This window comes from Lithobates pipiens, unplaced genomic scaffold (genome assembly GCF_037356315.1).
Source record: "Lithobates pipiens isolate NorthernLeopardFrog02 unplaced genomic scaffold, aLitPip1_a1.2 Scaffold_13, whole genome shotgun sequence".
In the NCBI taxonomy this organism is placed as follows: Eukaryota; Metazoa; Chordata; class Amphibia; order Anura; family Ranidae; genus Lithobates; species Lithobates pipiens.
The window spans coordinates 156,325,536-156,338,758 of NW_027507718.1; the positions used below are offsets into that span (position 1 = coordinate 156,325,536).

General features: G+C 51.4%; 1 protein-coding gene across 6 annotated transcripts in view; it reads right to left on the minus strand.

The window, feature by feature from the left end:
- Positions 1–13,223, minus strand: part of MPND (MPN domain containing) — a 719,135-nt gene that overhangs the window by 674,822 nt on the left and 31,090 nt on the right. The gene's annotated exons all lie outside the window — the stretch shown is intronic.

Genomic DNA, 13,223 nt, shown 5'->3' on the forward strand with positions numbered 1-13,223 from the left:
TGGACTGTGACTGGTACTCGGGTACTCAGATGGGCTGGGACAGGTACTCAGGTACTCGGGTACTCAGATGGACTGTGACAGGTACTCAGGTGCTCAAATGGGCTGTGACAGTTTCTCAGGTACTCAGGTACTCAGATGGACTGACAGGTACTCAGGTACTCGGGTAATCCGATGGGCTGACAGGTACTCAGGTACTCGGGTACTCAGATGGGCTGACAGGTACTCAGATGGGCTGGGACAGGTACTCGGGTACTCAGATGGGCTGGGACAGGTACTCAGGTACTCGGGTACTCAAATGGGTTGGGACAGATTCTCGGGTATTCAGATGGGCTGGGACAGGTACTCAGATGGGCTGTGACAGGTTCTCAGGTACTCGGGTACTCAGATGGACTGACAGGTAATCAGGTACTCAGATGGGCTGAGACAGGTACTCAGGTACTCGGGTACTCAGATGGACTGTGACAGGTACCCAGGTGCTCAAATGGGCTGTGACGGGTACTCAGATGGGCTGGGACAGGTACTCAGGTACTCGGGTACTCAGATGGGCAGGGACAGGTACTTGGGTACTCAGATGGGCTGGGACAGGTACTCGGGTACTCAGATGGGCTGTGACGAGTACTCAGATGGGTTGTGACAGGTATTCGGGTACTCAGATGGGCTGTGACAGGTACTCAGGAATTCAGATGGGCTGTGACAGGTACTCTGGTACTCACATGGGCTGGGACAGGTACTCGGGTACTCAGATGGGCTGGGACAGGTACTCGGGTACTCAGATGGGCTGGGACAGGTACTCAGATGGACTGTGACAGGTACTCAGATGGGTAGTGACAGGTTCTCAGGTACTCGGGTACTCAGATGGACTGACAGGTACTCATGTACTCGGGTACTCAGATGGGCTGACAGGTACTCAGGTACTCAGATGGGCTGGGACAGGTACTCAGGTGCTCAAATGGGCTGTGACAGTTTCTCAGGTACTCGGGTACTCAGATGGACTGACAGGTACTCAGGTACTCGGTTAATCAGATGGGCTGAAAGGTACTCGGGTACTCAGATGGGCTGACAGGTACTCAGGTACTCAGATGGGCTGGGACAGGTTCTCGGGTATTCAGATGGGCTGACAGGTACTCGGGTACTCAGATGGGCTGGGACAGCTTCTCGGGTACTCAGATGGGCTGGGACAGGTACTCGGGTACTCAGATGGGCTGGGACAGGTACTCAGGTACTCAGATGGGCTGGGACAGGTACTCAGGTACTCAGATGGACTGTGACAGGTACTCAGGTACTCAGATGGGCTGTGACAGGTACTCAGATACTCGGGGACTCAGATTGGCTGGGACAGGTACTCGGGTACTCAGATGGACTGTGACTGGTACTCGGGTACTCAGATGGGCTGGGACAGGTACTCAGGTACTCGGGTACTCAGATGGACTGTGACAGGTACTCAGGTGCTCAAATGGGCTGTGACAGTTTCTCAGGTACTCAGGTACTCAGATGGACTGACAGGTACTCAGGTACTCGGGTAATCAGATGGGCTGACAGGTACTCAGGTACTCGGGTACTCAGATGGGCTGACAGGTACTCAGATGGGCTGGGACAGGTACTCGGGTACTCAGATGGGCTGGGACAGGTACTCAGGTACTCGGGTACTCAAATGGGTTGGGACAGGTTCTCGGGTATTCAGATGGGCTGGGACAGGTACTCGGGTACTCAGATGGGCTGACTGGTACTTGGGTGCTCAGATGGGCTGGGACAGGTTCTCGGGTATTCAGATGGGCTGACAGGTACTCGGGTACTCAGATGGGCTGGGACAGGTTCTCGGGTACTCAGATGGGCTGGGACAGGTACTCGGGTACTCAGATGGGCTGGGACAAATACTCGGGTACTCAGATGGGCTGGGACAGATACTCAGGTACTCAGATGGGCTGACAGGTACTCGGGTACTCAGATGGGCTGGGACAGGTTCTCGGGTATTCAGATGGGCTGACAGGTACTCGGGTACTCAGATGGGCTGGGACAGGTTCTCGGGTACTCAGATGGGCTGGGACAGGTACTCGGGTACTCAGATGGGCTGGGACAGGTACTCAGGTACTCAGATGGGCTGGAACAGGTACTCAGGTACTCAGATGGACTGTGACAGGTACTCAGGTACTCAGATGGGCTGTGACAGGTACTCAGATACTCGGGGACTCAGATGGGCTGGGACAGGTACTCGGGTACTCAGATGGACTGTGACAGGTACTCAGGTACTCAGATGGGCTGTGATGGGTACTCAGATACTCGGGGACTCAGATGGGCTGTGACAGGTACTCGGGTACTCAGATTGGCTGGGACAGGTACTCGGGTACTCAAATGGGCTGGGACAGGTACTCAGGTTTTCAGGTACTCAGATGGACTGTGACAGGTACTCAGGTACTCGGGTACTCAGATGGACTGTGACAGGTACTCAGGTACTCGGGGACTCAGATGGGCTGTGACAGGTACTCGGGTACTCACATGGGCTGGGACAGGTACTCGGGTACTCACATGGGCTGGGACAGGTACTCGGGTACTCACATGGGCTGGGACATGTACTCAGATGGACTGTGACAGGTACTCAGATGGGCTGTGACAGGTTCTCAGGTACTCGGGTACTCAGATGGACTGACAGGTACTCATGTACTCGGGTACTCAGATGGGCTGACAGGTACTCGGGTACTCAGATGGGCTGGGACAGGTACTCAGGTATTCGGGTAATCAGATGGGCAGGGACAGGTACTTGGGTACTCAGATTGGCTGGGACAGGTACTCAGGTACTCGGGTAATCAGATGGGCTCTGACAGGTACTCAGGTGCTCAAATGGGCTGTGACGGGTACTCAGATGGGCTGGGACAGGTACTCAGGTGCTCAAATGGGCTGTGACGGGTACTCAGATGGGCTGGGACAGGTACTCAGGTACTCGGGTACTCAGATGGGCAGGGACAGGTACTTGGGTACTCAGTTTGGATGGGACAGGTACTCAGGTACTCAGCTGGACTGTGACAGGTACTCAGGTACTCAGATGGGCTGTGACGGGTACTCAGATGGGTTGTGACAGGTGCTCAGGTACTCAGATGGGCTGTGACAGGTTCTCAGGAATTCAGATGGGCTGTGACAGGTACTCGGGTACTCACATGGGCTGGGACAGGTACTCGGGTACTCAGATGGGCTGGGACAGGTACTCGGGTACTCAGATGGGCTGGGACAGGTACTCGGGTACTCAGATGGGCTGGGACAGGTACTCAGATGGACTGTGACAGGTACTCAGATGGGCTGTGACAGGTTCTCAGGTACTCGGGTACTCAGATGGACTGACAGGTACTCATGTACTCGGGTACTCAGATGGGCTGACAGGTACTCAGGTACTCAGATGGGCTGGGACAGGTACTCAGGTGCTCAAATGGGCTGTGACAGTTTCTCAGGTACTCGGGTACTCAGATGGACTGACAGGTACTCAGGTACTCGGGTAATCAGATGGGCTGACAGATACTCAGGTACTCGGGTACTCAGATGGGCTGACAGGTACTCAGGTACTCGGGTACTCAAATGGGCTGGGACAGGTTCTCGGGTATTCAGATGGGCTGACAGGTACTCGGGTACTCAGATGGGCTGGGACAGGTTCTCAGGTACTCAGATGGGCTGTGACAGGTTCTCAGGAATTCAGATGGGCTGTGACAGGTACTCGGGTACTCACATGGGCTGGGACAGGTACTCGGGTACTCAGATGGGCTGGGACAGGTACTCGGGTACTCAGATGGGCTGGGACAGGTACTCGGGTACTCAGATGGGCTGGGACAGGTACTCAGATGGACTGTGACAGGTACTCAGATGGGCTGTGACAGGTTCTCAGGTACTCGGGTACTCAGATGGACTGACAGGTACTCATGTACTCGGGTACTCAGATGGGCTGACAGGTACTCAGGTACTCAGATGGGCTGGGACAGGTACTCAGGTGCTCAAATGGGCTGTGACAGTTTCTCAGGTACTCGGGTACTCAGATGGACTGACAGGTACTCAGGTACTCGGGTAATCAGATGGGCTGACAGATACTCAGGTACTCGGGTACTCAGATGGGCTGACAGGTACTCAGGTACTCGGGTACTCAAATGGGCTGGGACAGGTTCTCGGGTATTCAGATGGGCTGACAGGTACTCGGGTACTCAGATGGGCTGGGACAGGTTCTCGGGTACTCAGATGGGCTGGGACAGGTACTCAGGGACTCAGATGGGCTGACAGGTACTCGGGTACTCAGATGGGCTGTGATGGGTGATGACAGGTACTTTGATGGGCGGTGACAGGTACTTTGATGGGTGGTGACAGGTCCTCTTTATTGGGCGGGTAATCAGTGTGTGATTGGTGTACACTGGGCGTTAACGAGATGTTACTGCAATCTCCTCCTCCACACATGATCAGTGTGTGAGGAGGAGAACCCTGTAACATCTCGTTACCGCAGTTTTCTTACATTCTGTGACCGGCTGTGATTGGACACAACCGATCACGTGGAAAAGAGCCAATTTCATTGGCTCTTTACTGCGATCGGGGTTGGGCTGTGTCAGGGTGACAAGCCGCATCCCCGGTCGGCGCTCTGCAAGCGCCCTGGGTGCGTGCATGAGCGCTGTAATGGCACAGTACATGTGACCAGCTGTGATTGGACACGGCCGGTCACATGTATCGGAGGGGTGGATGGGGATGAAAATCCCACAGATCGGGGATGGGCTGTGTCCGAGGGACACACCTCATGCACGATCGCCGTGCTCCGGGCCCCCGGGGGCCCGCAGGAGCGGCAAATACTGAGGCCGTCATATGATGTCCACCTAGGATGGGAGATCCCATCTGTGGCCGTCATATGACTATGGCCGGGTATTGAAGTGGTTAACTACTTGACCACTGGGCACTGGGCACTTAAACCCCCTTAATAACCAGACCAATTTTCAGCTTTCAGTGCTCTCACATTTTGAATGATAATTACTCAGTCATGCAACACTGTTTTAAATGTTTTATTTTTTGCGCTATAAAAGAAAAAAGACAGAAAAATTATTTTTTCTTAGTTTGTTATAAAATTTTGCAAATTATTAATTTTTCTTCATATATATTGGCCACAATTTATACCACTACATATCTTTGGTAAAAATAACCCAAATTGGTGTATGTTATTTGGTCTTTGTGAAAGTTATAGAGTCCACAAGCTATGGTAAAAATCTCTGAAAATTGCTCACACCTGAAGTACTGACGGCCTATCTCATTTCTTGAGACTCTAACAAGCCAGGAAAGTACAAATACACCCAAATGACCCTTTTTTGGAAAGTAGATATTACAAGGTATTTAGTAAGAGGCATGGTGAGTTTTTTGAAGTTGTAATTTTTTCCCACAATTCTTTGTAATATCAAGATTTTCTTTTTCACAAAATTGTTATATTAGCAGGTTATTTCTCACACACAGCATATGCATACCACGAATGACACCCCAAAACACATTCTACGACTGCTCCTAAGTATGGCAATACCACGTGTGAGATTTTTACACAGCGTGGCCACATACAGAGGCCCAACATGCAGGGAGTGCCATCAGGCGTTCTTGAGCATAAATTACACATATAATTTCCTGACTACCTCTTACACTTTTGAAGGCCCTGGAGAACCAGGACAATGGAAACACCCAAAAAATGACCCCATTTTGGAAAGAAAACAACCCAATATAATCTATAAGGCATATCGAGTCCTTTGAAGAATTTTTTTCTACAAGTTTTTGTAAAATGTGTAAAGAAAATAAAAACACATTTTTTTTCTACACGTTGTCCATTTACACAATGTTTCTAACACATAAAATGTACATACCAAAAATGACACCCCAAAATAGATTCTCCTACTCCTCTTGAGTATGGCAATACCACGTGTGAGACTTTTCCACAGCGTGGCCACATACAGAGTAGTGATGGACGAACTTCCGACGGGACGTTTCACCAACGCGAACTGCGAACGCGGTCGATAGTTCGCGAACTGTAACGTTCGCGGCGGGCCCCATTGACTTCAATGGGAGGCGAACTTTACAAACCTACAGGTCATATTTGCAGCCACAAAATAATTACTAGCTGTGCACACATAGTCCCACCACATGGCCAATGACATAACACATGTATGAGGTGAATCTGGGATCGACAGCTACAAGCATTCTTTTATTATATGTGAAATTCTAACAATTCAGGACTCTTGAGACAATGGAGGCGAGGGAAGGTCAGGGTAGGCAGGAGATGATCACCAGCACCGTGATAGAGAGCACTGACATCAGCAGCGTGACATACAGCAATGAGACCTGCACTGTAATAGAGTGATCTGACACCAGCACCGTGATAGAGAGCACTGACATTAGCAGCGTGACATACAGCAATGACACCTGCACCGTGATAGAGTGATCTGACACCAGCACCATGATAGAGAGCACTGACATTAGCAGCGTGACATACAGCAATGACACCTGCACCGTGATAGAATGATCTGACACCAGCACCATGATAGAGAGCACTGACATCAGCAGCGTGACATACAGCAATGACACCTGCACCGTGATAGAGTGATCTGACACCAGCGCCGTAATAGAGAGCACTGATATCAGCAGCGTGACATAAAGCACTGACACCAGCACCGTGATATACAGCACTGACACCAGCACCGTGATATACAGCACTGACACTTGCACCGTAAGCAGCCCCAGGAGGAAGTCAGCATAGCACAGGGATGGTGGGAGCCCCTCATAATGAGCATAGCACAGGGATGGTGGGAGCCCCTCATAATATGCACAGCAGAGGTACAGCCCCAGGAGTAAGTCAGCATAGCACAGGGATGGTGGGAGCCCCTCATAATAAGCAGCCACAGGAGGAAGTCAGCACAGCACAGGGATGGTAAGAGCCCCTCATAATGAGCATAGCACAGGGATGGTGGGAGCACCTCATAATATGCACAGCAGAGGTACAGCCCCAGGAGGAAGTCAGCACAGCACAGGGATGGTGGGAGCCCCTCATAATAAGCAGCCCCAGGAGGAAGTCAGCATAGCACAGGGATGGTGGGAGCCCCTCATAATGAGCATAGCACAGGGATGGTGGGAGCCCCTCATAATGAGCATAGCACAGGGATGGTGGGAGCCCCTCATAATATGCACAGCACAGGTACAGCCCCAGGAGGAAGTCAGCACAGCACAGGAATGGTGGGAGACCCTCATAATAAGCAGCCCCAGGAGGAAGTCAGCACAGCACAGGGATGGTGGGAGCCCCTCATAATAAGCATAGCACAGGGATGGTGGGAGCCCCTCATTAAGAGCATAGCACAGGGATGGTGGGAGCCCCTCATAATATGCTTAGCAGAGGTACAGCCCTAGGAGGAAGTCAGCACAGCACAGGGATGGTGGGAGCCCCTCATAATAAGCAGCCCCAGAAGGAAGTCAGCACAGGGATGGTGGGAGCCCCTCATAATAAGCAGCCCCAGGGGAAATATGACACCGCTCAACCTCTTCAAACAGGAGGGTACGGGCATATAGTACAGTGCGCTTTCTTTGGACAAGGAAGTGAGCCAAATGAACAAAGAAGGTCTGTGTGCTCGATTAAAAAAATCATTTATAGACATATACATGGTCTACTGGTCACATGTGTTGAATTCCTCCGAGATCCATGCCTCATTCATTTTTAGAAATGTGAGGTAGTTAACACTGTCGTGAGCTAGGCGAGTACGCTTATCGGTCACGATCCCCCCTGCTGCGCTGAACGTCCTTTCGGACAGGACACTGGACAGGGGGCAAGCCAACAGTTCGATTGCAAATTGGGCAAGCTCTGGCCAGAGGTCAAGCCTGCCCACCCAGTAGTCCAGGGGTTCATCACTCCTCAGAGCGTCGGCTGAAAGAATGACCTCATATCAGAAGTCACCTACACATCTTCAAACCGGCCTCTTCTTGCAGGCGCTGTTGGATTGGTACCCGCAACTCCTTCTCTGGTAGTGGGAATTGCTCCTCTGCCAGCGCACGCAAAAGCAGAATACAGCATTTCTCGAAGCAAGGCCTGAAAGTGCTCCATTCTGACAGTCCTCTGTGACGGCGGTAACATTTCCGCCATTTTGTGTTTGTACCGGGGGTCTAAGTACGTTGCCACCCAGTACTGGTCCTTGACCCTTATGCTTTTTATACAGGGGTCCCTATTAAAACACTGGAGCATGAAAGCCCCCATTTGCACTAAACTGGAAGCGGTGTGGTGGCCTGGCTCCTGCTCATCATCCAGGATAATGTCGTCCTCTTCATTCTCCTCTCCCCATCCACGCACAACAACAGGGATCCCAGAAAAGTTTAAGGCATGCTCTTCTTGCTCCTCCTCATCCGCCCCGGCACCATCCTCCTCTGACTCCTCTTCAGACTCCTGTTGTTCACTTGTCTCAGATAGAGTAGCCCCCCCTGGGAATTCATCCAGCTTTGTGACTTCCTTATCTTCCCGCTCCTGCTCCTCCACAGCTTGATCAATGACACGACGCAATGCGCGCTCCATAAAGAAGGCATAAGGTACCATGTCACTGATGGCGCCATGGCTGCGACTGACCAGTTTGGTGATCTCTTCAAATGGCCGCAGAAGTCTGCATGCATCGCGCATGAGCAGCCACTGGCACGGTGAAAAAAAAACCAGCTCCCCAGAACCTGTTCTGCCGCAGAGTTCATACAGGTAGACGTTAACTGCACGTTTCTGCTGGAGCAGCCTATCAAGCATATAGAAGGTTAAGTTCCATCGCGTGACCATGATAGTATATGATGTGTGCTTACCAGGCCGTACTATTCTGCAGAGATATAGAGATAAAACCTTTTGAAATTATTTGCTATTAATGGGACAAATCCATACTTGTAGGTAAATAAAATAAATGAATATGCAATTAATGCAATCAATTTAAATGTAATAATTAAACTACAGTAAGAGAAAGTATGCAGTATGTACCCACTGTGGGTAACCATAAATCGATATCGATATCCCTGTCCTCTGTATCTCCTGGACAGATGTTTGGTATCACCTTTGGGCCGGTGTGGTAAAATTTCCTGCGACTTATGAAAATCCCTCACCCCGTCACTTCCGGTGCGGCTCCGTCACTGTAACAGCTGACGGCCGGCCTTTACTGCGCATGCGCCAAGTCCGTGATATTAACGGCGCATGCGCAAGATCTTTATTTAAGCGGTGGTTAAAAATTATACACTCAAGTGGGCGGAGACTTGCGGGTGGGCGGGCGGAGCTGAACAGATGCTTAGAACGTCAGCAGCAGCCCCGCCCACTCCACTAACATGCCCCTGAATCGCTGGATGTTTGTTTATGGTCGAGAAAATGTATGGCTTCAGCTGCTATTAACAGCAATCGCGCATGCACGGGATCTTTGCTTATGGTCAAGAAAAATTATGGCTTCAGCTGCTATTAACAGCAATCGCGCATGCGCGGGATCTTTGTTTACTGACCAGAAAAATTATGCACTCAAGCACATTCTTATTGGTGATGAAAATTGATAGACTCGGGCGGGTGATGGCTTTATTATATCATCGGCAGCACCAATATGTATAGTATTTTTTAAATCAAAAGAATATGCAGTGTATTTATTAAATCTGAAGAATATGCAGTGTATTTATTAAATCAGCAGAATATGGGCACAATGTCTGCGTTTGGGGCACAATGGCTGCGTTTGGGGACAGTGTGTGCGTTTGGGGCACAATGCCTGTGTTTGGGGACAGTGTGTGCATTTGGGGCACAATGCCTGTGTTTGGGGACAGTGTGTGCGTTTGGGGCACAATGCCTGCGTTTGGGGACAGTGTGTGCGTTTGGGGCACAATGCCTGTGTTTGAGGACAGTGTGTGCGTTTGGGGCACAATGTCTGCGTTTGGGGACAGTGTGTGCGTTTGGGGCACAACGTCTGCGTTTGGGGACAGTGTGTGCGTTTGGGGCACAATGCCTGCGTTTGGGGACAGTGTGTGCGTTTGGGGCACAATGCCTGCATTTGGGGACAGTGTGTGCGTTTGGGGCACAATGCTTGCATTCTAGCCTCGAGTGGGCAGAGACTTGCGGGTGGGCGGGCGGAGCTGAACAGATGCTTAGAACGTCAGCAGCAGCTCCGCCCACCCCAAGATTTTCTTTACCGGTCAAGAAAAATTATGGCTTCAAGCTGTATTAGCGCATGCGCGGGATATTTATTCAGCGGTCTACCAAAATTATAGACTCAAGCGGGTGGAGACTTGCTGGGAGGGAGAGATAGAGGGCGGAGCTTAGAGAGGGGGGCGGAACTTGGAGAGGGGGCGGGGCCCCATGCATAGCACTGACTACATATACAGTACATTGTTCTGCCAATAAATACGCCTCACTGCGCCCAGCAAACACCACCTCACTGTGACTGGAAATCGCCGCCTCACTGTGCCCAGCAAACACCTCACTGTGCCCAGCGAACACCGCCTCACCGTGCCCAGCAAACCCTGGCTCACTGTGCCCTTCAAACGCAACCACTGTGCCCATAAATTGCCGCCACTGTGCTATCAAACACAGCCACTGTACCCATCAATTACTGCCAGATTGTCAAGTCGTAGCTGTGCTCCCTGGGGATATGCTGATCACCCATCTGTGCTGCTGGAGGGAGCCCAGACGGGCATAAATGAGGGACCTGCATGTCATGGTAAGTGAGACCATCCCATATCCCACTCCATCTTTTCCGAGAACAAAGACCCCCTTCCAACCCCCCCCCCCAGGAGAGGGAACCCCTCCCCCCCTCTGAGGACCCCCTCCCCCCAAGACAGAGACCCCCTTCTCCCCCCTGAGGACAGGGAAACCTTCTCCCCCCTGAGGACAGGGAGGGACCCCCTTCTCTCCTGAGGACAGGGACCCCCTTCTCTCCTGGGGACAGGGGCCCCCTTCTCTCCTGGGGACAGGGACCCCCTTCTCTCCTGGGGACAGGGACCCCCTTCTCTCTTGGGGAAAGGGACCCCCTTCTCTCTTGGGGAAAGGGACCCCCTTCTCTCCTGGGGACAGGCACCCCCTTCTCTCCTGGGAACAGGAACTCCATCTCCCCTGGGAACGGGGACTTCATCTCACCTAGGGACCCCATCTGTCCTGGGGATCAGGACCCCACCTCCCCTAAGAACAGGAACCTGATCACCCTGTGTGCGCCAACCTCACTGCCCTGCCGGCCATGTGTCCCGTGTGAGGGCCCTCCTGTGACAGCTCTTATAAGGACTTCACCCCACTGTGTGATCCCCCTACATGACTGATCCCTCTGTGTCCAAAACTTACACGAGGAACCCCTCTGTTTGCTACCCCTACATGTCTGCATACTCTGACCACCCCCTGTACCATTTCCACATCCACTGACTGCCTCCTGTATCCTGTGCACATATTCCGACCCCCTCTTGTACCATGTCTGTAGCCTCTAGCCACCCCCTGTGTCCTGTCTGCAATCTCTGACTATCTCTTGTCTTTTAACGTGTCTGCAGTCTCTTAGGGGGAGTCTGGAGAGGAATCAAGAGTGAGAGCACCGCCAGGATTGGGATTACGCGAGGAGTCAGATGTGTATGGACTGTGGAGAAGAGACTTAAGAATAAAAACCAGAACTACCAACCTGGAGCCATATAACTGAGCCCTGTACGCTGCACTGGAGAGGAGGTCAGTGACAAGAGGGCACTCATATAAAGGTTTCCCATCATCTCAGTAACACCCCCCCCCTTTAGTGTATTCACTCTGTGGAAGGTGGTCTCTGGTCACCAGAGTTCCCCCCCCCCACCCATAACATTTCCCGGCATTCCCCTTTACATCAGAATCTGCAGGATTATTTCCCAAGGCAAAGGAAAATGCTACAGAGCATGATCTAAGGAGGAACTCTGATGTAAGGGGTGCTGTGGTCAACAGAGACCACCTTATATCAGAGTCCACTGCATTCCCATTTACATCAGAGTTCCCACTTACGTCAGGGTCTGCAGCATTGCCCTTTGCACCAGGGTTCACAGAGTTCCCCCTGTTAGATTAGAAGGGATGGAGGCCCAGAGACATGTCCAGAGTACACAGAGAATACATGGGATAGAGTAGAAGGGATGGGGACCTAAAGACATGTCCAGAGTACACAGAGGATGCACGGGATAGATTAGAAGGGATGGAGGCCCAGAGACATTTCCAGAGTACACAGAGGATACATGGGATAGATTAGAAGGGATGAAGGCCCAGAGACATGTCCAGAGAACACAGAGGATACATGGGATAGATTAGAAGGGATGAAGGCCCAGAGACATGTCCAGAGTACACAGAGGATACATGGGATAGATTAGAAGGGATCAAGGCCCAGAGACATGTCCAGAGTACACAGAGGATACATGGGATAGATTAGAAGGGATGGAGGCCTCCTCTGTTTTCTCTGGGCCTCCATCCCTTCTAATCTATCCCATGTATCCTCTGTGTACTCTGGACATGTCTCTGGGCCTTCATCCCTTCTAATCTATCCCATGTATCCTCTGTGTACTCTGGACATGTCTCTGGGCCTTCATCCCTTCTAATCTATCCCATGTATCCTCTGTGTACTCTGGACATGTCTCTGGGCCTTCATCCCTTCTAATCTATCCCATGTATCCTCTGTGTACTCTGGACATGTCTCTGGGCCTCCATCCCTTCTAATCTAACAGGGGGAACTCTGCGAACCCTGATGCAAAGGGCAATGCTGCAGACCTTGATGTAAGTGGGAACTCTGATGTAAATGGGAATGCAGTGGACTCTGATATAAGGTGGTCTCTGGTGACCACAGCACCCCTTACATCAGAGTTCCTCCTTAGATCATGCTCTGTAGCATTTTCCTTTGCCTTGGGGAAGAATCCTGCGGACTCTGATATAAAGGGGAATGCCGGGAAATGTTATGTGGGGGGGAACTCTGGTGACCAGAGACCACCTTCCGCAGAGTAAATACACTAGGGGGGGGGTGTTACTGAGATTATGGGAAACGTTTATATGAGTGCCCTCTTGTCACTGACCTCCTCTCCAGTGCAGCGTGCAGGGCTCAGTTAGACGGCTCCAGGTTGGTGGTTCTGGTTTTTATTCTATAGTCTCTTCTCCACAGTCTATACACATCTGACTCCTCACGTAATCCCAATCCTGGCAGCGCTCTCACTCTTGATTCCTCTCCAGACTCCCCCTAATAGACTGCAGACACATTAAAAGACAAGAGATAGTCAGAGATTGCAGACAG